The sequence below is a fragment of the Phocoena sinus genome, chromosome 2 (assembly GCF_008692025.1).
Source record: "Phocoena sinus isolate mPhoSin1 chromosome 2, mPhoSin1.pri, whole genome shotgun sequence".
NCBI lineage: Eukaryota > Metazoa > Chordata > Mammalia > Artiodactyla > Phocoenidae > Phocoena > Phocoena sinus.
In genome coordinates, this window is record NC_045764.1 from 133067424 (window position 1) to 133093011 (window position 25588).

Genomic DNA, 25588 nt, shown 5'->3' on the forward strand with positions numbered 1-25588 from the left:
TCCAAGGGGTTGTAGTTACTCAAAGGCCAATAGAACCTCATTTTAAAGTGGCTTCAGCTGCAAGATGTGTGCCATGGTGCTGGTTGCACTGTGTACACAGATATATTTGTAAATGCTTAGAAGCCATAAGCACACATTTAAAAAGTAATTTTGTGTTCACCACCGTTTGCCTTTTTTTATGGTATAAGCAGCCTTTTGTTAAATGTGAGGTTATAGGGGATAAATGTTGTTCTGGGAAATGTAATAATTGGAAAATACATTGAAGACTGATCCAGACAGAGATGCTGAAGGTGGCAACAGTCCTTCCTTCACATCATTTCCAGCTTCTTTTGGTCGCCTCTTGGGAAGGAGCTTCCCAGGGCTGAGCTGCACGGGGGCAAGAGGCCGCCAGGGGACAGCCGGCCTTCTCACCAGCCCCGTCACTTGGAACAAGTGTGCACATGGTGGACACACATGCCCTCTCCCAAGGCATGGAAAACACTTGCTCTATTTGTCCTCAAGAATCTTTCATATTCTTTTCTGAGAAAAACAAATTAAAACTCTCCTCCTGACTGACAGAATTTAAAGAATAAATACACAATCATGGGAAGTAGGATACAACTTCCAAATGACCACATAGAATGTGCTTTCCTCACAACATACAGAGGCATATGTCATTAAGAAGTCCACAAACAATAAATGCTGACCATGTGGGGAAAAGGGAACCCTCCTTCACTGTTGGTGGGGATATAAATTGGTGCAGCCACTGTGGAGAACAGTATGGAGGTTCCTTTAAAAATAGAGTTATCGGGCTTCCCTGGTGGCGCAGTGGTTGAGAGTCTGCCTGCCGATGCAGGGGACATGGGTTCGTGCCCCGGTCTGGGAAGATCCCACATGCCATGGAGCGGCTGGGCCCGTGAGCCATGGCCGCTGAGCCTGCGCGTCTGGAGCCTGTGCTCCGCAACGGGAGAGGCCACAACAGTGGGAGGCCTGCGTACCGCAAAAAAAAAAAAAAATAGAGTTATCATATGATCTAGCAGTCCCACTCCTGGGCATATATTCAGAGAAAATTATAATCTAAAAAGATACATGCAGCCCTGTGTTCATAGCAGCACTGTTTATAATAGCCAAGACATGGAAGCAACCTAAATGTCCATCCACAGAGGAATGGATAAAGAAGATGTGGTACATATATACAATGGAATATTACTCAGCCATAAAAAAGAATGAAATAATGCCATTTGCAGCAACATGGATGGACCTAGAGTTTATCATACTAAGTGAGGTAAGTCAGAGAAAGACAAATACTACATGATATCACTTATGTGTGGAATCTAAAATATGATACAAGCGAACTTATTTACAAAACAGAGCTAGACTCACAGAGAGAACAAACATAGTTACCAAAGGGGAAAGGGGCAGGGAGAAAGAAATTAGAAGTTCGGGATTAGCAGATATAAACTACTGTATATAAAATAAACAACAAGGTCCTACTGTATAGCACAGGGAACTATATTAAATATCTTATAACCTATAATGAAAAAGAATATGAAAAGTAATATATATATATATATATATATATATATATAAGACTGAATCACCTTGCTGTACACCGGAAACTAACACATTGTAAATCAAGTATACTTCAACGCCCACCCCACCCCGAACCATACAGAAGCATGAGCTAAAACCTAATAATCCATTAAATAAAATTAATTTTACTTAAACACTGCCTATATATATACACATATATGGCATATACAGATAGATTTTTTTTTTTGGCATCTTTTTGTTTCAGTTCTTGTTGTGTTTCAGAGTTGTCCTCTTATATCAGGTAGCTTCAAGAGGCTACATACTAGCCACATGTTGCATAGACAGCCAAGGTGGGTAGTGTGCAGTGTGGATGTTGCAGGAATTACTGGGGATTCGACACACTTTTTTGGTTCATGCAGGCTTCATGAAGCCTAGACTCTTTGAAGTGGGCTTGATGAGGATTTTAATATGCACTGTTTCTCATTTCATTTGAACTGAACTCTCTGGGGTCCGATGTCAGTGGAGGAAACTAGATTCATTTGCCTTAAGCAAAACGTCATATTCTTCCTGCTTGGATAGTGAAACCTGGAGGGAAAGAAGGGCTAACAGGAGGCCAAGGGTGAGTAGTGAACAGGCCTACGTTGATCACTTTAATTTGATCGATCAAACAGACTCACAGAACGCTGTCACTTTTTTTTTTTTAGTCTTCATACAAGTTTTTTTTTCTGATATTTTTCTTTCTGTTTCTTTTGTTTTTTAATCTCTATTTTTTTCTTTATTCCCCCCCCCCAGAAACAAACAAAAATATTCAAAAGACAGGTTTTGAGAACTATAACCAAGAAAAGTCATTCCCAGGAGAAAACATACGGAAGCACAAGTTGGCTTTGGGCCTAATGCAGCCAAGAAATGATCTTTCAAAATATTCTGATCAGGGGCTTGGAAAACAGAAGGTTTAAGACTTCAGCTCAGAAGAGTATGATTATCTTGAAGCGGATGTGGTAGTTCCAGCCACGTAATTTTAGACATTCTAATTGGCAGTTTAAAAATAGCAGAGTTGCAGCCTCATCTTCTGGGCTATTCCCTTTGTTTTGTCCTTGACTGTGCTTTGTATTTAGGGAGTCTTCTGATGGCTGGGGCAGGTCTGGGAACCATGCATCCCTGGCTTCTCATCTACCATCTCCCAGGCCTGCCTGCCTCTGCCCGGAAATACCACAAAGGTAATAAAACTTACATTTTCTTAGGAATGCTCCCAGCCTCTGACTCACAGACATATTCCCCTTCCTTCCCTATTAACTAGGTGCTTAAATGTTGCCCTTCGATGATGCTATTGAATCAAAGCCATCTCTGGGCACCTTAAGCTTCCAGCTGAACTGCATCATTTTCTTGCCAGGTAACAAGTACTTTAGGATGTGATCAAGAAAAGGAAAACACTGATTTCAAATAACCAATTATTTGCCATCTTCTTTTCCATATTTGTGTGAGGCAGTGTCCATATGCTGAAACACGTTTGTTCTTCTTTGCTACTGTTTCAATTGGCAGCAAGATAACATATCAACGTAGATACCTACAACCAAGCTACCTCTTTCCCTTTCGCATTTTCAAGGAGCCCTAGGCGTCCCGTCTGGCCGGGCATGAAGTTGCTCATCTTCACCCAGTTTCACTCTCTTGAGTTTCCCTTCTTGAGACACTGGCCGCATCACTGAGGGAGGAGCGGGGCTGGGGTAAGAATTGCCTGGAACTGTCTTATCCAGGCAGAGGGTTTGGTGGGACCTGTGCAGGGAGATTCTCAAACCCTGTAGGATGTGGTTTATTATCCCTGCTTTAAGTTTTATTGCCAAGGAATCTTATACTTTCCCAACCAATGAGTCCACCAAAGCATAAACTATATTAAGTCTATAAATCCCAGAGTGCCAAATCTCTGGAGTAGCAAGCAGCTGCTCTCTAACCTGCAGTGAGTAATAAATCTCCCTGTCCATTTGCATGGAGGGCTTTCAGTGCAGAGAGAGCACTGATGTTCTCTGGGCATCCTTTCTTCCTGCTCTTTTCCTCAAGGGGCCTTGAATTCACTGCTCTCTTACAACTTAAACACTCTTATAATGCACCGTTTTTAAAAAATAGGAAAACAAGAAAAAAAAAGTTGTCTTTACGTGGCTGGTTAGACGCAGGAGGTGAAGCCTGCTGATATGAGGCTTGTCTTTCATCCTAAACTCTCGGAAACAAATGAGGAATATTAACCGAGGTGTGTGTCCCTCTCCACACCACTCAGTGTCTTCTCCAAGCCTCCTCCCGCGAGCCAGTAAGGAGAATACTATTCACATGAGAACGGGGTCCAGTCTCTCTCTCACTTTTCCCAGGAGTCTTGGTAAGAAAGGCAGCCTTGCTGCCCGGCAGGGGTGAAGGACAATGTGCGCTCTCCTTTCAAAGGCACCCTTGTGAGTTTCAGGCATTGGCAGTCATCCAGGGGACCTTGCAGACTCCTCTGGAGAAGGGAGACAGGTCTGCCCTCTCAAAGTGGTGATGCCTTCTCTCAACATGAGGAAAGGTTAAGAATACACTCAGATGGTTCTCAGTGGGGCGAGACTGGGTGTGGTGGACAGAAATCATTATTTAAGTTACTTGGCCCATTTTCCTTTCATTATATACCCATCGTAAAGGAATGGGACACCAAAGGTCCTGCATCCCTGAAGAGCAAAAGTACAGTCACGCCCATTTTTCCGTGGACTCATGGAATTGAGCCTTCTTTTCCTGGTCCCTTATTGCTTCACATAGTACAGTCTTCCTTCTGTGCTTTGAAAAGCATCCTTATTACTCTTCTAATCCTATCTCTCCTTTACATCTTGCTAACAAGGCCTTCCACATATTTGCAGGTATTGGGTTGTGAGCCATTTTCCCTCTACTTTTTTTTATTTGTAAATTACTTGATTTATTTGTAAATTACTTTTTAAAAAATTAATTGATTTTATTTTTAGAACAGTTTTCAGTTTATAGAAAAATGAGCAGAAAGTACAGAGTTCCCATATACTCCCTCACTCCCCCAGTTTCCCTATTATTAATAACCTTTCCTTTTAATTAACATTATGAACAGCAGTACCAGACAACGATAGTTTTTGTGAAGAGGAAGGACTTTCACCTACAGTGTCTCATTTAACAGACTGTTCAGGAAACAGGAGTGTCACATGATTGCTGATTGTGGACATAGGACCTCGGAACATGAGTGTAGTCTAGTGGTGGAGGTGACGGTGGCAGCAGCTGGGAAACCCCCCAGCTGGTGTTCTCAGTGACCTAACCCACATCCGCGGAATGCATTCAAGGAGTGGGGATCAAGTCGGGGCTCCCAGGGCAGAAGAAGGAAATGAGGCTGTTTCCTTTGGCTGCTACAACTACAACAATCACCACAAAATTGGTAACTTAAAACAAGACAAATTTGTTATCTTACTGCTCTTAATGTCAGAAGTCTGAAATGGGTCTCACTGGACAAAAATTAAAGTGTCCACAGGGCTGTGTTCCTTCTGGAGGCTCTAAGGGAGAGTCTGGGTCCTTACCTTTCCTATTTTCTAGAGGCCACTCACGTTCCTTGGCTCACAACCTCCCTTTCCATCTGCAAAACCAGCAATGGCTGGTGGAGTCTTTCTCATGTGGCCTCTCTCTGACGCTGACTCTCCAGCCTCTCTCTTTCACTTGTAAGGACTTTTGTAGTTAAATTAGGCCCACCTGGATAAACCAGCATACGCTCTCCATTTCAAGGTGAGCTGATTAGCAATCTTAATTCCGTCTACAACCTTAATTCCCCCTTGTCAGGTAAAGTGACATATTCACAACTTCTGGAGATCAGGAAGTGGACATCTTTGGGGGTCATTATTCTGCCAACCACACAGGGTATTATCCTAGAGAAGTAGAGCCTGGGCTCAAAGTCACCAGTGAATCACAATCTCATCCTTCTCAGGAGTAACTAGACATAGGGCCCAACCTCCTCCTTTAGCTCAAATGCCACTTCCTCCAGGAAGCTTTCCGTATCTGCTGATCAATATAGGAGATACTAGACCTACGGGGCACTTGAAATGTGGCTAGTCTGAACTGAGACGTGTTCTAAGTATAAAATACACACCAGATTTCAAAGACTTAGTACAAAAAAAAGAATGTAAAATATTTTTATGGTAATGATTTTTAAAATGTTATACATTGAAATGATAATATTTTGGTATATTATGAAATTGATTTCTCCATATTTTTCACTTCTTAAATTTGGCTTCAAGAAACTCTAAAATTGAGTATCTGGCTTGTACTATATTTTTTCTGGACAGTGCTGCTCTATAAGAACTCCAGGCTGAACCCAAGTGCTTCCTCTGTGTGCTCTTATGGTCCCTTATTCAGACCTCGAATATTTACCTATAGCAAATTATCAATTTGCATGACAATTTTTCCCACCACACAGTGAGTTGTTAAAGGACAGAGTCTGTATTTTTTTGATCATTGTATCTCTAGTGCTAGTATAGCGCCTGGAATGTTAGAGTAATGATCATTATCATAATCATAATTAACACTTATATTGTATTAACTGTGTACCCGGTTTTATTCCAAGTGCTTTACACAATAACTCAATCCTTACAACACTCTCTAGTTGTATGCGTTTAGGGAAGTTATTTTTAACATTTTATGCCTCAGTCTCCTCATCCATAATATGAGGCTAGTATCTACCTCAAAGCTGCTAATTATATGAGAATTAACTGGTTATTTTATATATACACATATTTACATACATACATACATATTGCTAGGGATAGGTTTGACCTCAGGCAAAACCTCAAAGGTGGAATTTTCTTTTGCTTAAGGTCAGATGAACTCAGCGAACAGACTGGAATTGGCCACGACTGGGAAGTGTGAAGCCCTGCTCAGCGTGCTCTGAGCCACCTGGAAGAGTACAGCCTGCAGAAGTGGGTAAGAGGAAATTGCTGCTGCTGTTTCCAGGCCGCGAGCACCCCCCTGCTTAGGGAGAAGCTCCCCATTCACTTTGCTGTTCCTCACCTGATACATTGATTCTAGACAATCAGGGACAGATGAGGGTATCCGCGAACCCACCCAGGGTCTTCTGCACATGACCTGCCAAGGGGATGTATGAAGACCTAGTGGTGAGATGGAGTTTGCTAATGATTTCTCACTGAACGTAGCAGCTTTACACATAAAGTTATTCAGTTCCTGAAGCTTGGTATATATGTTACCGATCAAGGCAAAGTATATATGTTACAAATCATTATTTTAAAAAGAAAAACTAATTTTAGACCATGACTCCAAAGCCAGTTGTCCACATAGTCACCTCAAGGAGTTTATTGGAGCCACCAATAAATTGTTGACTTCTAGCATTTGGTGTGAGGGTCTTCTCTAGATGCAGCTTTGTCTGTCTCGAAGACCTGCAGCCCTGATGAATCCCCACTTGCAGTCTCTCTGGTTCCTTCTCAAGCTACTAAAAAGTCGAGGTCACTCTGCAAGGCTTGGCTTGTAAATTTCAAACTCCCAGCCTAAACGTGCACAAAGTGTATGAGTGGGTCTCCAGCAGATTTCACTGCCACAGGAGGTGAGGGAATCAAAGGCAGGGGGTTGGTCTCTAAAAGGCCTGGAGAAATTTATGACTCAATTTAAAACCACTTGTAGTTTATCAAAGCAAAGGAAAATGTAATCGCAAGCTTTGGGGCAGGAGTAGATTTTCTGTAAGAGTGAAAGGGGAGCCTGTCTTTCTACCCAGTCTTCCATAACAGCAGAATCTTTCCCCAAATCCCACAAATTTGGCAACAAAGCAGTCTCTTTTTGACATGACCAATGATGAAACAGAATTTATAAATGTCAACACCGCCTTTCTAATCCTTGACTAATTGGGGAGGCCAAGATCCTCGTGGGATGGCTCAGTGAAGACACACAGCAGTAGAAATACAGAGCACAGGCAGATATAAACCTGTGGGTTTGGTCTCAAACTTGACCATATACCTGCAAGACTTTTGCCAAGAAAACTAACTGCTATTCCTGAGAGGAGTGAAATAGAGGATCCCTCAGCCGAGTGTTTATTAGTTCTTTGATGGTGTTTAGGAATCCAACTTGCAAGCCACACATGCAAGTACATTGAAGCACGTTTGTGGTTTTCTCTATGTATAATATCTAGGCTCTGGGAGATAGATGTTGCACATTTTCTGTTAGGTGGTAGTTAGTAGGAACAGAAACCTGGCTAAAGAGGCTTAAACACACAGTTGCCATGCAGAAGGTTATTTCTACCATGTATTAAAAAGTCTGGAGGTAAGTAGAGACTGTCCTTAGTTCAGTGGCACAGAGATGTCAGAGCTAAGGTCTCTGTGATTTGCTTGGCTGCTGGAGCTCCAGTCATCACTTCTGAACCTCAGGCGGTAGAAAGGGCAGAAAGGGAAACAAGGGTTTTATTGAAAGCCTCAGCCAATGACTTCTGCTAACATCACATCAGCCACACTTAAATATAAAGGAGGCTGGAAATTTTAAGTTTTTTCCCCCACTGGGCACTTTTTCGTCTCCAGTAACCGGGAAAAGAGGGTGAGGGTGGATTTGGGATAGGAAACTAGAAGTTACTTTCTAAATTTACAGCCAGCAATTCAGTAGTGTGGGAAGATATGAATCCAGCTTCAAGGTTCATGTGAACTGAAGTTGTTTGCGGGCTGATCAAACTCTTCTCAGTGTATATGCATTTATTACCTACTACTCTTCTCTCTTTCTCCTTATATTATCTATCTACAAAGCCCTTTGCTCTCCTTAAGATCAAGGGTCATTTCTTATTTGCTTTCTTATTTGGTCTAAAAGTGATATTTGGTCCAAGAAGAGATATTTATCGAGTTGAATTGTTTGATGAATAGGGATTAAATTGGATGCTGGGTGGTAGAAATATTTACACCAATACTGTATAAAACAATCTTTGATGTATTCAATAGTTTTAGGTTGAGAAAAAAATTACTAGGGAAATATGTCTTCTGTTTTTGTTCGAGGAGTTTAGATTTTAAGAGTGACAAGAAACGTTGGAAGAATTTTGTTTTTGTTTCCCAAACTTATTTAGAAATAATTTACAAATATAATTGTATATATTTAAAGTGTACAATGTGATGATCTGATATACATCTACATTGTAGAGTAATTACTACGATCGAGATTATTAACATATGCAGCATTTCACATAGTTCACTCTTTTTGGTGTGTGGTGAGAATGTTTAAGAGCTACTCTCAGCAACTTTTAAGCATATAATACCATATTATTAGCTATAGTCACCATGTTGTGCATTAAATCCTCAGAGCTTATTCTTCATATAATGAAAATATAATGTACCTACATCTCCCATTTCCCTCTCCCCACCAGCTTCTAGCAAACACCATTCTATTCTCTGTTTCTATGAAATTGGCTTAAAAAAAGTACTATATGTAAATGCTACCACACAGTATTTTTCTTTCTCTGACTTATTTCACATAGTACAGTGCCCTCAAGATCCATCCATGTTGTTGCAATTGGCAGGATTTTCTTTTTTAAGTCTGAATGATATTCTAACATATAAATTTTCTTTATCCATTCATCCATTGAAAGACATTTAGATTGTTTCCATATCTTGGCTATTGTGAATAATGCTGCAATGAACATGGGAGTGTAGATATTCCTTTGAGATACTGATTTTGTTTCCTTCAGATATTTACCCAGGAGTGGAATTGCTGGATCACATGGTAGTTCTACTTTTAATTTTTTGAGGAACCACCATACTGTTTTCTGAAATGATTATACCAAGGAGAAATGTCTTCTTTAACACTTCTGCAAGATATACTGCCCATAGGACTGAGCTTGAATGAGGGAATAAAACACAGGCTTCATAAGCATTCTTCCCCACCCATCTTATTTCTATATTATTATTCTGTAGAACTCCTCCCTCCCTCTTTTATCTGAAAAGAGATTACTCTACCAGTCAACAATAGCATCTACAACATACCATGCAAGTCAAGAAGTTGGATCTACCGGTGATTCCTCATCCTGGCTGCAAATCAGAATCATCTGGGCAACTATTTTAAAATACAGATTCCCAGGGATTCATTCAGAGATTCTGATTCAGAAAGTCTGGGGTGGTGTTCCAGGGTCTGTAACTTTACAGAGCACTCCAGATAATTCTGATGTGCCACCAGATATAGAAATCCTTGGGGCAGAGCCCTTTCTTCTTTGTACCACTGTCATGGCTTCTCTGGAGAGCACTTATAGGATGCTACAGAAGCTTGTTCATGTGTCTAATCCTGCCGAACTCTTAAGGTGGAGACTGTCTTTTCTCGTAGCATCCCTTCTGAGCCCAGTGTCTAGTGCATAGTAGGTGCACCATAATTATCTGTTACATTGTTTAAACAAATGGAATGTATAATTATTCACCTCCACAGAGTGCTTCTGAGAACACTAGCACAAAGAAGCTTGTCTTATTACTGAGCAACCTGCTTAACTTAGTGCTCGGGGGCAGAATGAGCTATGGAAGTGACCACAAAGGGATTTCTAATGAACTTGGTGGTAAGTCACCTTGACAGCCCTGAGATTCTTGAACTTTTTTAAAAAAACAAAATAGCATATTTACAAATAATTGTGGTGCCAGTTACCTATGGTGATTATAAGACTTATTTGAAAGAATTCATGTAAAGTGCTTAGTGCAGTGCCAGGAGCAAAATGATAAATGTTAGATGATGATAATGACAATAACAATTATAAGAGAAAAGGCTTCTTATTAAAAAACTTAGAATGTATAGAAAAATATAAGAAAGAAACCAAAAATTTACCCTTAATCTTGCCAGCAGAATCAGTAACCTTGAATTTATGATTTTTTTCAGTTTTTTCCCCAAGCATCTATATTAGCATGTACTTTTAAAGTATATAAAGTATATATTCAAAGTGTATATTATATGTTTTTGAATGGCCAGTAAGCACATGAAAAGATGCTCAACATCACTAATCATTAGGGAAATGCAAATCAAAATCACAATGAGATACCACCTCACACACATTAGTATGACTACTATCAAAAAAACAGAAAATCACAAGTGTTGATGAGGATATGGGGAAATTGGAAAATTTGTGCATTGTTGGTAGGGATGTAAAATGGGACGGCCACTGTGAAAAACAGAATGGCAGTTCCTCAAAAAATTAAAAATAGAATTACCATATGACCAGAAATTCCACTTCTGGGTATATACCCAGAATAATTGAAAGCAGGGTCTTGAAGAGGTATTTGTATAGTGCTATGTACTGAATTATGTCCCCTCAAAATTTATATACTGAAGCCCTAACCCCCAATAAGATGGCATTTAGAGATGAGGCCTTTGGGAAATAATTAAGTTTTTAAAAAATTTTTATTTTATATTGGAGTATAGTTGATTAACAATGTTGTGTTAATTTCAAGTGTACAGCAAAGTGATTCAGTTATACATATATCTATTCTTTTTCAAATTCTTTTCCCATTTAGGTTATTATAGAATACTGAACAGAGTTCCCTGTGCTATACAGTAGGTCCTTGTTGGTTATCTATTTTAAATATAGCAGTGTGTACATGTCAATCCCAAACTCCCAACTTATTCCTCTCCCCCCAACCCTTCCCCCCGGTAACCATTAGTTCATTCTCTAAGTCTATTTCTGTTTTGTAAATAAGTCCATTTGTATCATTGTTTTTAGATTCTGCATATAAGTGATATCATATGATATTTGTCTTTCTCTGTCTGACTGACTTCACTTAGTATGATGATCTCAAGGGAAATAATTATGGTTAGATTAGGTCATGAGAGTGGGGCCCTCATGATAGGATTGGTGCCCTTATAAGAAGAGACATCATTATAAGAAGATACCACTTATGAGATACCTAGAGTAGTCAAAATCATTAAGACAGAAAGTAAAATGGTAGTTTCCCTGGGCTGGGGAGAAAGGGGAATAGGGAGTTATTGTTTAATTGGTACAGAGTTTTTGTTTGCAAGATGAAAAGACTTCTGGAAATGGGTGGTGGTGATGGTTACACAACAATATAGATGTACTTCATACCACTGAACTGCACACTTAAAAATGGTTAAGATGATAAATTTTATGTCATGTGTATTTTAACACAATAAAAAAATTAAAAAGATATATGTTTTAATATATTTAATATTTTATTTTAAACATATTAATTTAAATATATAAGGTAATATAGTTTAAATATACCTTATGTTACATATAAATAAAAAATATATATTTAGAAATAAGCATATCCAGCTTTGTATCAAGCAAAGTTTGAGATGGCTATTTATGCCTCACCCATTGCACCAGCTTCGTTGGTCTGAGCTCCGTTGGCCACCCCTCTCTCTTCCTTTCTGTAGAGAACCCAGCCCACCACTCTGCACAGGCCAGCCTGGGGTGGCAAGCCCAAACTGTTCTCACAGGGATGGTGGTTGGTGTGAGCAGAGCCTGAACAGCCTGGTCCTGTCGTGGGGCTCTGCTGAGCTCTGGGTCACCATATTGCCAACAAGGGGAGCTTTGTCCCCCTCAAGCTGTTAGCATGTTCATTACCAGCCCTCCCTCTGCTGCCAATCGGAAAGATGACACGCGGCCGTCTCTTGGTTGCCACACGTTAAGCCTCATCTCACAATGGGCACTTGGTCTGGAGCTATCCCGGGTGTTTGAAAGCGACATTGCTGTTTCCTACAAGCTGAGACCCATGAGTCATTTCCAGCCAAAGGTAAAAATTTACATTTCAATGATCAGCAAGTTTGAGTGCATTTAAGAAACTGGCCAGAGTTGCTGGGCCCCTATACACAGGTTTTGTTAATGAATTTTGGCAGAGGGGAGTTGCATTCGTAGGCTAAGTATTAGAACAAAAAGGACCTGTTTTCCCATGTAATGAATTGCTGAGAAATTATTCAAAATGTGGCTTAAAAAGCCTCTTGCCAGCAAGCTCAATTCTCTGAGTCATGAATTAGATAATGGGCTTTTATAAACCCACAGAGGGAAACCCTCTGAGGATTTTGTGGGTGAGCAGAGAATGTCTGTCCAGGACTACCACCTTCTCCCAAGTGCTTCTGCATGATGCAGAGGCCCAGGGACCTTGTCTACAAATGTCAAGGCCAACTGGACCACCGTCAAGGGTGTAATCAGTGGTGCTCACCCTGAACGTTTGCCCAGCACACAGCTGTAGGTCTCACCAGAACACAGCAGAGTGCTGCGCTGCCCGGCCCCAGGAAACAGAGGCCGCTGGGGGAAGAATGGTCTGGTGGACAAGGCAGGCCTCCTCCCCAGCACCATCACCTTCCTAAAGATGTGGTCCCTAAAAAAAAAAAAAAAAAAAAAAAAAGATGTGGTCCCTGACCCCACCCACAGCCCTAATTCAAATAAGACCCCAGCCTCCCATAAGACTAAGGCTTAGACCTCCCAGGGGTATAAGAGGGACACTGTGAAGGTGATTCCTTAGAAACTAAGCTCCACATAACAGGAACAGAGTCCCTTTCACAAGCAGAGCTCCAAGAATGAAGGAGGTAGTCACCAACCAAGAGCGTCTCAGACTGTGACAGTAGAACTTCATGATGTCCTCTAACCAAGCTCTCCCTAAGGTCAAGGGCACTCATGGGCACACAGAGCTGTTCAATGTATTTTTTTCCTTTTTCCCCCCACCTGAATGTTCTCTGCTATAAAAGATACAAACTGTTTCTACCCCCACAGGGAACCTTGCCTTGTGTAACTTTGATTACCTCTCAGGCTAGCTGCCTGCCTTGACCCAAGTATAGCTCAGATTCAACTATGCCTCTTACCCGCTGCCCACTTTGGCTGCGTGTGCCCTTGGACCACCAGCTTGGAACTCTGGCCTGGCTCCCAATAATCACTTGGGCATGAGGACAACCTGGATGAGACATCTGTCAGCCCAATGATGGCCAAGATAATCTGGCAACACCTACTTTTTCTGATTCCTAAGACATTCCAAAAGCTACTTAGCAGTCTCATATAACTAGTGGCCATAGAAGCCATGAAGGATTGCCTCTGTAAACTTTACACGTTGTTTGAGAGGGAAATAAGCACAGAGAGGCAAGAGGGGTTTTTCTTATATTAGAGCCAGAAAGATACAATGGGTGAGAATGCCCTCAAATCACCCCAGGATAAAAGTTTAAGAAGGACAGAATTCCCTTCTTAGATAGTACTGGGCCTGGAGATGTCATTATTCTGGGAGTGACAACTCCCATGTTTCTACTTCCAATGGCTTGCACTACTCTCTCCCAAAACTTCAAGGTTCAATGAAGTGTAGACCTAGGAACTCACATCTACTCCTGGGAACTAAAAGGGCAGGTTGATATTAACAAGAGTTTTGGTGGATTCTGGAGGTGTGGGCTCGAAGCTGTTTGGCTTGTGTGGTTAGAACACTGCAATAAGCAGACTAAGTTCATATAGCCAGACGGCCCAGCCAGCATTCTTCCCATCTGTGGCTATACTTGTCACCCCTAGTTTTATGTATGGTCACATTGGGATGATGAGTGTGTGTTTATGTCATTCCTCCTTTAATTCAGTAAGTCTGTATTGAGTACAATGCCCAGCATTTTAGTAGAAGCTTCGAGATATAAAAATAAGTGTAAGTTATGAACTAGTTGAGAATTTCCTCAAATTTATCTTTTTCCTCTTCATCGGAAGGGTCTCAGCTGATAACTTTAACTGGAAAACTCAGCCTCGAGTTCTCAGTCATTGTGATTCAAATCAGCAAGGTATTAGCAGCTACAGCCCCTCCAGAGGTTGTAATCTGGGATTTTTCTGGCAATGGCGAGCCCCAGATCAAAGCCAGCACCCCGGTCCTCATGAGTGTGCTCTGATTACCTTTGTTTCTTGATTGATACCTGAGGTTCCCTGCGGGATGTGAAGTTTTGGCTAGCTTTTGCCAGTATGTATTCTTGAGGGAGGAATACAGATCTCTCAGTAACCAGCATTGCTGAGTGGAACCCTGTACTCAGGGCTCCACTCAGCCCTCAGGACTTTGACACGTTCACCCCTTGACTTGCATATTGTCTGCTGCCTTATGCCACTTACCACCAGAGGATCACGTGGCTCTTGATGCCATTTGGTCAAAGCCAAGGGCACCATTTGCATTTGGACGACTGGCCAACAATCCTTCTTGATCCACCCTTGGTTCTATTATGTCCTGGCCTTCTCGCTCTCCCTGGCTTACACTGAGGTCCCTACATGAATTGGAGCTGAAATCCCCAAGAAATAAAAACCTGTGATAGACAAACTCCACCATCCTATTTATGCCAGTTGTCAGTGTTATTCCTTTCCCATGTAGTTAGCACCCAGTATCATGATCTCTCAAAGAGCTTCCAAAATGAGGGTTCTTTCACCCTCTAACTGACTATCCCTCCAAATGCTTAAACCCAACCATTCCATCTGTTTAAGGAAAAGAATTTTAAGTCCCCATTTCTACACAGCCTTGTTCTTCTTAATCATGTACCTCTAGGTTGAAAACCCAGAAGTTTAGAAGGGAAGATGGAGGAGTGAGAAACCTGTATGAACAATAAGTATTAGCTGAACTACAAGTGAGTTAGCGGTAAAATATAATGAGATGTAAAATATAGTAAGATGAAAAGGATGAGACCTAGAGAGCATTTAAAGATGTTGAAAGTAACACATGATTTATCCTTATTTTTAAAGTTATTGAATTGCCCTGTGGTGCACATCTGCAGTCTTTTCTTGCTATCTATGCTCCTTTTTGTTTGTTTGTTTGTTTGTTTGTTTATGGTACGCGGGCCTCTCACTGTTGTGGCCTCCCCCGTTGCGGAGCACAGGCTCCGGACGCGCAGGCTCAGCGGCCATGGCTCACGGGCCCAGCCGCTCCGCGGCACGAGGGATCTTCCCGGACCGGGGCACGAACCCGCGTCCCCCGCATCGGCAGGCGGACTCTCAACCACTGCGCCACCAGGGAGGCCCCTAACTATGCTCTTTTATGTGGATAAAATTCCTCTTCTTTTTTTTCAATCTATTCTCATGCTCTGCTCATGCAGCACCTCTGGCTACAAGGGTCCATGTGGACTGGTCTTGCTAATCAGAAGACTGCACCCCCAGCTATGGGATTAGACTAGGGTGAGCACGTGTCTTAAGCCAGACAAATGAGAGGCAGCCCATTTTGGGGTAGTAATGCTAATATTAAAGATTATGGGGGAAAAAAAAGACTATGGGAACATTTAATTGCTGGGAATTATTTTGTCCACCATGCAGAGACATCCTGCACAGAGGAGAGCAAGGCCTTAGAATATAATGAAATAGATTCCTGATGACACCAGTTGACCCAGCCATGCCAGAAGCCAGAAGACTTATGTTCCATGGACTATTCAGTGGTGTGAACAAATAAATTATGCTTTCATTAAGCCAGATCGAATGAAATTTCTCTCATTTTAAATCAAAAAATTTCTGACAAGTATCTGCCTTATCTTTAGGATGATGAGAACTTAGCCTAGGACACAGTGAAAATTAGGAAGGAATCAAGTGGTGGGTGTTAATATAGCCAATAAATGAAGAACACACTTGTAGTGAGGAACACCTAAGGCAATTGCACAGCAATTAACGGGGTCTAGCTTTCAAAAGCATTTCTTCTTTTTCATAGGGAGCTTGACATTTGAAAATGAAAAGATTTTACTGTCGAGGACCAGATAGTTATGACATGAAAAACACAGTTTTCAAACATGTTGGCTAAAGTCATTGGAAAGCGCTGCATGATCAAGCAAACTTGAGGGAAACCCAACTGTTTTTCAAGCATTTGGAACTAAAGTGGAATGAATCAAATGACAAATCTCTCTGCCCTTTCACTTTGTCATGAAAATACTAAGTGCTGAGCCTTATCATCAAAATGAACGTGTCATGATACAAAATTTACTTTAGCAATGGAATAATTTGCAGGCACTATGAATTGGTTACACAGAACAGAAAAAGAAAAGTATACAGAAAATGCTAAAGATGCCACCAGAAAACTACTACAGCTAGCTAATCAATGAATATGGTAAAGTTGCAGGATAACATTATTGCACAGAAATCTCTTTCATTGCTATACACTAATAACAAAAGATCAGAAAGAGAAATTAAGGAAACAATCCCATTTACCATAGCAACAAAAAGAATAAAATACCTAGGAATAAACCTACCTAAGGAGGTAAAAGACCTGTACTCCGAAAACTATAAGACACTGATGAAAGAAATCAAAGGTGACACAAACAGATGGAGAGATATATCACGTTCTTAGATTGGAAGAATCAATATTGTGAAAATGACTATACTACCCCAAGCAACCTACAGATTCAATGCAATCCCTATCAAATTACCAATGGCATTTTTCACAAAACTAGGATAAAAAAACTTAAAATTTGTGTAGAGACACAAAACACCCTGATAGCCAAAGCAATCTTGAGAAAGAAAAACGGAGCTGGAGGAATCAGGCTCCCTGACTTCAGACTATACTACAAAGCTACAGTCCTCAAGACAGTATGGTACTGGCACAAAAACAGAAATATAGATCAATGGAACAGGATAGAAAGCCCACATATAAACCCACACACCTATGGTCACCTAATTTATGACAAAGGAGGCAAGAATATGCAATGGAGAAAAGACAGCCTCTTCAATAAGTGGTGCTAGGAAAATTGGACAGCTACATGTAAAAGAATGAAATTAGAACACTCCCTAACACCATACACAAAAATAAACTCAAATGGATTAAAGACCTAAATGTAAGACTGGACACTATAAAACCCTTAGAGAAAAGCATAGAACATTCTATGACATAAATCACAGCAAGATCTTTTTTGACCCACCTGCTAGAGTAACAAAAATAAAAACAAAAATAAATGGGACCTAATTAAAAGCTTTTTCACAGTAAAGAAAACCATAAATTAGATGAAGAGACAACCCTCAGAATGGGAGAAAATATTTGCAAATGAAGAAACTGACATGGGATTAATCTCCAAAATATACAAACAGCTCACACAGCTCAATATCAAAAAGACAAACAATCCAATCCAAAAATGGGCAGAAGACCTAAATAGACATTTCTCCAAAGAAGACATACAGATGGCCAAGAAGCACATGAAAAGATACTCAACATCACTAATTATTAGAGAAATACACATCAAAACTACAATGAGTTATCAACTCACAGTGGTCAGAAGGGCCATCATCAAAAAATCTACAAACAATAAATGCTGGAGAGGGTGTGGAGAAAAGGGAGCCCTCTTGTGCCATTGGTGGGAATGTAAATTGATACAGCCACTATGGAGAACAGTATGGAGGTTCCTTAAAAAACTAAAAATAGAACTACAATATGACCCAGCAATCCCACTACTGGGCATATACTCAGAGAAAACCATAATTCAAAAAGACACATTGGGCTTCCTTGGTGGCGCAGTGGTTAAGAATCTACCTGCCAGTGCAGGGGACACAGGTTCAAGCCCTGGTCCAGGAAGATCCCACATGCCACGGAGCAACTAACCCTGTGCACCACAACTACTGAGCCTGTGCTCTAGAGCCTGCGAGCCACAACTACTGAAGCCCGCGCACCTAGAGCCTGTGCTCTGCAACAAGAGAAGCCACTGCAATGAGAAGCCTGTGCACCGCAAGGAAGAGTAGCCCCTGCTTGCCACAACTAGAGGATGCCTGTGCAGCAGTGAAGACCCAGTGCGGCCAAAAATAAAATAAAATAAATACATAAAAAAAAAAAGACACATGCATCCCAATGTTCATTGCAGCACTATTTACAATAGCCAGGACATGGAAGCCATCTACAGAAGAATGGATAAAGAAGAAGTACATGCATACAATGGAATATTACTCATCCATAAAAAGGAACGAAATTGGATCATTTGTAGAGACATGGATGGACCTAGAGTCTGTCATACAGAGTGAAGTAAGTCAGAAAGAGAAAAACAAATATTGTATATGAATGCATATATGTGGAATCTAGAAAAATGGTATAGATGAACTTATCTGCAGGACAGGGATACAGACTCAGACATAGAGAATGAACATATGGACATGGGGTGGGGGGAAAGGAGGAGTAGGATGAATTGGGAGCTTAGGATTGACATACATACACTACCATGTGTAAAACAGATAGCTAGTGGGAACATGCTATATAGCACAAGCTCAGTTCGGTGCTCTGTGTTGACCTACATGTGTGGAATGGGCGGGAGGGGGGTGGGAGGGAGAGCCAAGAGGGAGGGGATATATGTATACATATAGCTGATTCACTTCGTTGTACAGCAGAAACTAACACAACATTGTAAAGCAACTATACCCCAATTTAAAAAAAAAAGAAAAATAACAGTGGCTTGAACAGGACAGGAGCTTATGTCTGTTTCAAATAAAAGAAGTCTAGAAGCAAAGAACCGGAGCTTCTCTGGGGGCTCCACTAAGTCAGTAGAGACCCAGGGCCCCCAACCCCGGCTCTCTGCTCTGCCCGCCCTCATGCTCTAAGATAGCTTTTGAACTCCAGCCATCAAATCGTTGCTGCAGGCAGCCACATGAATGTAGAGACAAAGAACATACCTCTCCCTTAAAGATACTTCGCAGAAGTCAAATGTGATTCTATGGCCAATATTTGGTCACATGGTGTCTCTACTACTTGTGTAGCCTGGTGAAGGTAGTCTTTCAATTGGGTGGCAATCTGCCCAGATGCAGAGCGGGGATTATGTTAGAAGAGGGGTGAATGGATATTTGTGGGGAGGAGCCTGTGACAGGGTAGGGCAGGAATTCAGAGATACTGAATCTTTTAAGGCTAAAAGATGTCAATGCCTCTTAAATTCAATATGTTTGAAAGGAAGCTATTGAATGGTTCACGATGATGGATATCTGGGCTCTTCTTTGAAAAACTTCTTGTTTCACTTTTCTCTGTCTTGTTTTTCACAAAAATCAAGTCCTCAAAATGCACACACACAAACTAGACACGGTTCCGTTACCCATGGCTTTTTTTTTAGCATCTTTATTGGAGTATTATTGCTTTACAATGTTGTGTTAGTTTCTGCTGTATAACAAAGTGAATCAGCTATACGTATACATATGTCCCCATATGTCCTCCCTCTTGCGTCTCCCTCCCACCCTCCCTAATCCCACCCTTCTAGGTGGACACAGAAAGCCGAGCTGATCTCCCTGTGCTATGCGGCTGCTTCCCACTAGCTATCTATTTTATATTTGGTACTGTATATATGTCCATGCCACTCTCTCACTTCATCCCAGCTTACCCTTCCCCCTCCCCATGTCCTCAAGTCCCTTCTCTATGTCTGTATCTCTATTCCCGTCCTGCCCCTAGGTTCTTCAGAACCTTTTTTTTTTTTAGATTCCATATATATGTATTAGCATACGGTAGTTGTTTTTCTCTTTCTGACTTAACTTCACACTGTAATCCACCTCACTACAAATAACTCAATTTCTTTCTTTTTATGGCTGAGTAATATTCCATTGTATATATGTGCCACATCTTCTTTATCCATTCATCTATTGATGGAAACTTAGGTTGCTTCCATATCCTGACAATTGTAAATACAGCTGCAATGAATATTGTGGTACGTGACTCTTTTTGAACTATGGTTTTCTCGGGGTATATGCCCAGTAGTGGGATTGCTGTGTCGTATGGTAGTTCTATTTTTAATTTTTAAGGAACCTCCATACTGTTCTCCATAGTGGCTGCATCAATTTACATTCCCACCAACACTGCAAAAGGGTTCCGTTTTCCCCACAACCTCTCCAGCATTTACTGTTTGTAGACTTTTTCATGATGGCCATTCTGACTGGTGTGAGGTGATACCTCATTGTAGTTTTGATTTGCATTTCTCTAATGTTTAGTGATGTTGAGCATCCTTTCATGTGTTTGCTGGCAATCTGCATATCTTCTCTGGAGAAATGACTATTTAGGTCTTCTGCCCATTTTTGGATTGGGTTGTTTGTTTTTTGATATTGAGCTGCATGAGCTGCTTGTAAATTTTAGAGATTAATCCTTTGTCAGTTGCTTCATTTGCAAATATTTCCTCCCATTCTTAGGGTTGTCTTTTTAATGGTTTCCTTTGTTGTGCAGAAGATTTTAAGTTTCACTGGGTCCCATTTGTTTATTTTTGTTTTTATTTCCATTTCTCTAGGAGGTGGGTCAAAAAGGATCTTGCTGTGATTTATGTCATAGAGTGTTCTGCCTATGTTTTCCTCTAAGAGTTTGATAGTGTCTGGCCTTACATTTAGGTCTTTAATCCATCTGAGTTTATTTTTGTGTATGGTGTTAGGGAGTGTTCTAATTTCATTCTTTTACATGTAGCTGTCCAGTTTTCCCAGCACCACTTATTGAAGAGGCTGTCTTTTCTCCACTGTATATTCTTGCCTCCTTTAGCAAGGATAAGGTGACCATATGTGCGTGGCTTTATCTCTGTTCCATTGATCTGTATTTCTGTTTTTGTACCAGTAACATACTGTCTTGATTACAGTAGCTTTGTATTATAGTCTGAAGTCAGCGAGCCTGATTACTCCAGCTCCAGTTTTCTTTTGCAAGATTGCTTTGGCTATTCGGGGTCTCTTATGTTTCCACACAAATTGTGAAGTTTTTTGTTCTAGTTCTGTGAAAAATGCCAGTGGTAGTTTGATAGGGATTGAATTGAATCTGTAGATTGCTTTGGGTAGTATAGTCATTTTCACAATGGTTCTTCTTCCAGTCCAAGAACATGGTATATCTCTCCATCTGTCTGTATCATCTTTAATTTCTTTCATCAGTGTCTTATAGTTTTCTGCATACAGGTCTTTTGTCTCCTTAGGTAGGTTTATTCCTAGGTATTTTATTCTTTTTGTTGCAAAGGTAAGTGGGAGTGTTTCCTTAATTTCTCTTTCAGATTTTTCATCATTAGTGTATAAGAATGCAAGAGATTTCTGTGCATTAATTTTGTATCCTGCAACTTTACTAAATTCAGTCATTAGCTCTAGTCGTTTTCTGGTAGTATCTTTAGGATTCTCTATGTATAATATCATGTCATCCACAAACAGTGACAGCAACTTCTTCTTTTCAGATCTGGATTCTTTTATTTCTTTTTCTTCTGTGATTGCTGTGGCTAAAACTTCCAAAACTATGTTGAATAATAGTGGTGATAGTGGGCAACCTTGTCTTATTCCTGATCTTAGTGGAAATGGTTTCAGTTTTTCACCATTGAGGATGATGTTGGCTGTGGGTTTGTAATATATGGCCTTTATTATATTGAGGTAAGTTCCCTCTGTGCCTACTTTCTGGAGGGTTTTTATCATAAATGGGTGTTGTATTTTGTCGAAAGCTTTTTCTGCATCTGTTGAGATGATCATATATGATTTTTGTCCTTCAGTCTGTTAATATGGTTTATCACATTGATTGATTTGAATACATTGAAGAATCCTTGCATTCCTGGGATAAACCCCGCTTGATCATGGTGTATGACCTATTTAATGTGCTGTTGGATTCTTTGTGCTAGTATTTTGTTGAGGATTTTTGCATCTATGTTCATCAGTGATATTGGCCTGTAGTTTTCTTTCTTTGTGACATCCTTGTCTGGTTTTGGTATCAAGGTGATGGTGGCCTCATAGAAGGAATTTGGGAGTGTTCCTCCCTCTGTTATATTTTGGAAGAGTTCGAGAAGGATAGGTGTTAGCTCTTCTCTAAACGTTTGATAGAATTCACCTGTGAAGCCATCTGGTCCTGGGCTTTTGTTTGTTGGAAGATTTTTAATCACAGTTTCAATTTCAGTGCTTGAGATTGGCCTGTTTATATTTTCTATTTCTCCCTGGTTCAGTCTCGGAAGGTTGTGCTTTTCTAAGAATTTGTCCATTTCTTCCAGGTTGTCCATTTTACTGGCATATAGTTGCTTGTAGTAATCTCTCATTAGCCTTTGTATTTCTACAGTGTCACTTGTTACTTCTCCTATTTCATTTCTAATTCTATTGATTTGAGTCTTCTCCCTTTTTTTCTTGATGAATCTGGCTAATGGTTTATCAATTTTGTTTATCTTCTTAAAGAACAAGCTTTTAGTTTTATTGATCTTTGCTATCATTTCCTTCATTTCTTCTTCATTTGTTTCTGATCTGATCATTATGGTTTATTTCCTTCTAACTTTGGGGCGTTTTTGTTCTTCTTTCTCTAATTGCTTTAGGTGTAAGGTTAGGTTGTTTATTTGACATGTTTCTTGTTTCTTGAGGTAGGATTGTATTGCTCTAAACTTCCCTCTTAGAACTGCTTTTGTTGCATCCCATAGGTTTTGGGTCTTCGTGTTTTCATTGTCATTTCTCTAGGTATTTTTTGATTTCCTCTTTGATTTCTTCAGTAATCTCTTGGTTATTAACAGTGTATTGTTTAGCCTGCAAGTGTTTGTGTTCTTTACAGATTTTTTTCCCCTGTAATTGATATCTAGTCACATAGTGTTGTGGTCAGAAATGATACTTGATATGATGTCAGTTTTCTTAAATTTACCAAGGCTTGATTTGTGACCAAAGATATGATCTATCCTGGAGAATGTTCCATGAGCACTTGAGAAAAATGTGTATTCTGTTGTTTTTGGATGGAGTGTCCTATAAATATCAATTAAGTCCATCTTATTTAATGTGTCATTTAAAGCTTGTGTTTCCTTATTTATTTTCATTTTGGATGATCTGTCCATTGGTGCAAGTGGGGTGTTAAAGTCCCCTACTATGATTGTGTTACTGTCGATTTCCCCTTTTATGGCTGTTAGCATTTGCCTTATGTATTGAGGTGCTCCTATGTTGGGTGCATGAATATTTACAATTGTTATATCTTCTTCTTGGATCGATCCCTTGATCATTATGTAGTGTCCTTCTTTGTCTCTTCTTATAGTCTTTATTTTAAAGTGTATTTTGTCTGATATGAGAATTGCTACTCCAGCTTTCTTTTGATTTTCATTTGCATGGAATATCTTTTTCCATCCCCTCACTTTCAGTCTGTATGTGTCTCTAGGTCTGAAGTGGGTCTCTTGTAGACAGCATATATATGGGTCCTGTTTCTGTATCCATTCAGCCAGTCTATGTCTTTTGGTTGGAGCATTTAATCCATTTACATTTAAGGTAATTATCGATATGTATGTTCTTATTACCATTTTCTTAATTGTTTTAGGTTTGTTTTTATAGGTCTTTTCCTTCTCTTGTGTTTCCTGCCTAGAGAAGTTCCTTTAGCATTTGTTGTAAAGCTGGTTTGGTGGTGCTGAATTCTCTTAACTTTTGCTTCTCTGTAAAGATTTTAATTTCTCCTTCAAATCTGAATGAGATCCTTGCTGGGTAGAGTAATCTTGGTTGTAGGTTCTCCCCTTTCATCACTTTCAGTATGTCCTGCCAATCCCTTCTGGTCTGCGGAATTTCTGCTGAAAGGTCAGCTGTTAACCATATGGGGATTCCATTGTGTGTTATTTGTTGCATTTCCCTTGTTGCTTTTAATATTTTTTCTTTGTATTTAATTTTTGATAGTTTGATAATATATGTCTCGGCATGATTCTCCTTGGATTTATCCTGTATGGCACTCTCTGTGCTTCCTGGACTTGATTGATGATTTCCTTTCCCATCCCAGGGAAGTTTTCAACTATAATCTCTTCAAATATTTACTCAGACCCTTTCTTTTTCCCTTTTTCTGGGACCCCTACAATTCAAATGTTGGTGCATTTAATGTTGTCCCAGAGGTCTCTGAGTCTGTCATCAATTCTTTTCATTCTTTTTCTTTATTCTGCTCTGTGGTAGTTATTTCCACTATTTTATCTTCCATGTCACTTATCCGTTCTTCTGACTCAGTTTTTCTGTTATTGATTCCTTCTAGAGAATTCTTAATTTCATTTATTGTGTTGGTCATCATTGTTTGTTTGGTCTTTAATTCTTCTAGGTCCTTGTTAAACGTTTCTTGTATTTTCTCCATTCTATTTCCAAGATTTTGGATCATCTTTACTATCATTACTGTAAATTCTTTTTCAGGTAGAATGCCTATAGCCTCTTCATTTGTTAGGTCTGGTGGGGTTTTACCTTGCTCCTTCATCTGCTGCATATTTCTCTGTCTTCTCATTTTGCTTATCTTACCGTGTTTAGGGTCTCCTTTTCTCAGGCTGCAGGTTCGTAGTTCCCATTGTTTTTGGTGTCTACCTCTTTGCTTAAGGTTGGTTCAGTGAGATGTGTAGGCTTCCGGGTGGAGGAGACTGGTTCCTGTGTTCTGGTGGATGAGGCTGGATCTTGTCTTTCTGGTGGGCATTACCACATCGGTGGTGGGTTTGAGGGTGTCTGTGAACTTAGTATGATTTTAGGCAGCCTCTGTGCTAGTGGGCGGGCTTGTGCTCCTGTCTTGCTAGTTTTTTGGCATGGGGTGTCCAGCACTGGAGCTTGCTGGTATTGAGTGGAGTTGCATGTTAGCCTTGAGACGGAGATCTCTGGGAGAGCTCTCATCAATTGATATTACGTGGGGCTGGGAGGTCTCTGATGGAGCAATGTCCTGAACTCGGCTCTCCCACCTCAGAGGCTCAGGCCTGACACCCAGCCGGAGCACCAAGACCCTGTCGGCCACACGGCTTCCTGTGCTCCTTTCTGCACCAGGAGAAAAGCATGCCCCTGTGCCATTGCTCTTCCACCTGGGCCTTCTGATCAAGGTGTTGGAAGGGCCATGCTCACTCTGAAGGCTCTTAGTATTTTTCGGTGTGTCTTCACTTGTTTCTTCCTCTGTACCTTCAAAGAGGCACAGATTTCTCTTTCACATCACTTTCTGGAGGTGGGCAGGTGATTCGGAGTGGGTGAGTGGCTCTACTCCATGAAATCATCCAGGGGCTCTGATACCTTCTGCCTCATTCTGACATCCCTCAGGACCCATGGCTTTTTATTCATTGCATAAGCAAGGCTATTCATATGTTTGCTGATAATGGGTATAATTCAAGATTTTAAGGTTAAAAATAAAATATAAATATGTTATTTCCTCCCTTACTATGCATATTTTCTAGTGTTTCCCCCTTTGCCAAATGAAAAATACCAACCATAGCTCTTAGACTCAATGCAGTTTAATTTGGCTTAAACTTTTGGATGATGGCAGAAAGAAATAATGCCATTTGGAGGAGGTAG

General features: G+C 40.4%; 1 long non-coding RNA gene across 1 annotated transcript; it reads left to right on the plus strand.

Moving 5' to 3' along the window:
- Positions 1–1201: 1201 nt before the first annotated feature.
- On the plus strand, positions 1202–15769 carry LOC116749263. The gene is made up of 4 exons (XR_004348553.1): positions 1202–1264; positions 2033–2131; positions 6342–6447; positions 15734–15769. It is a non-coding gene; the product is annotated as an uncharacterized LOC116749263 (long non-coding RNA).
- Positions 15770–25588: the final 9819 nt, after the last annotated feature.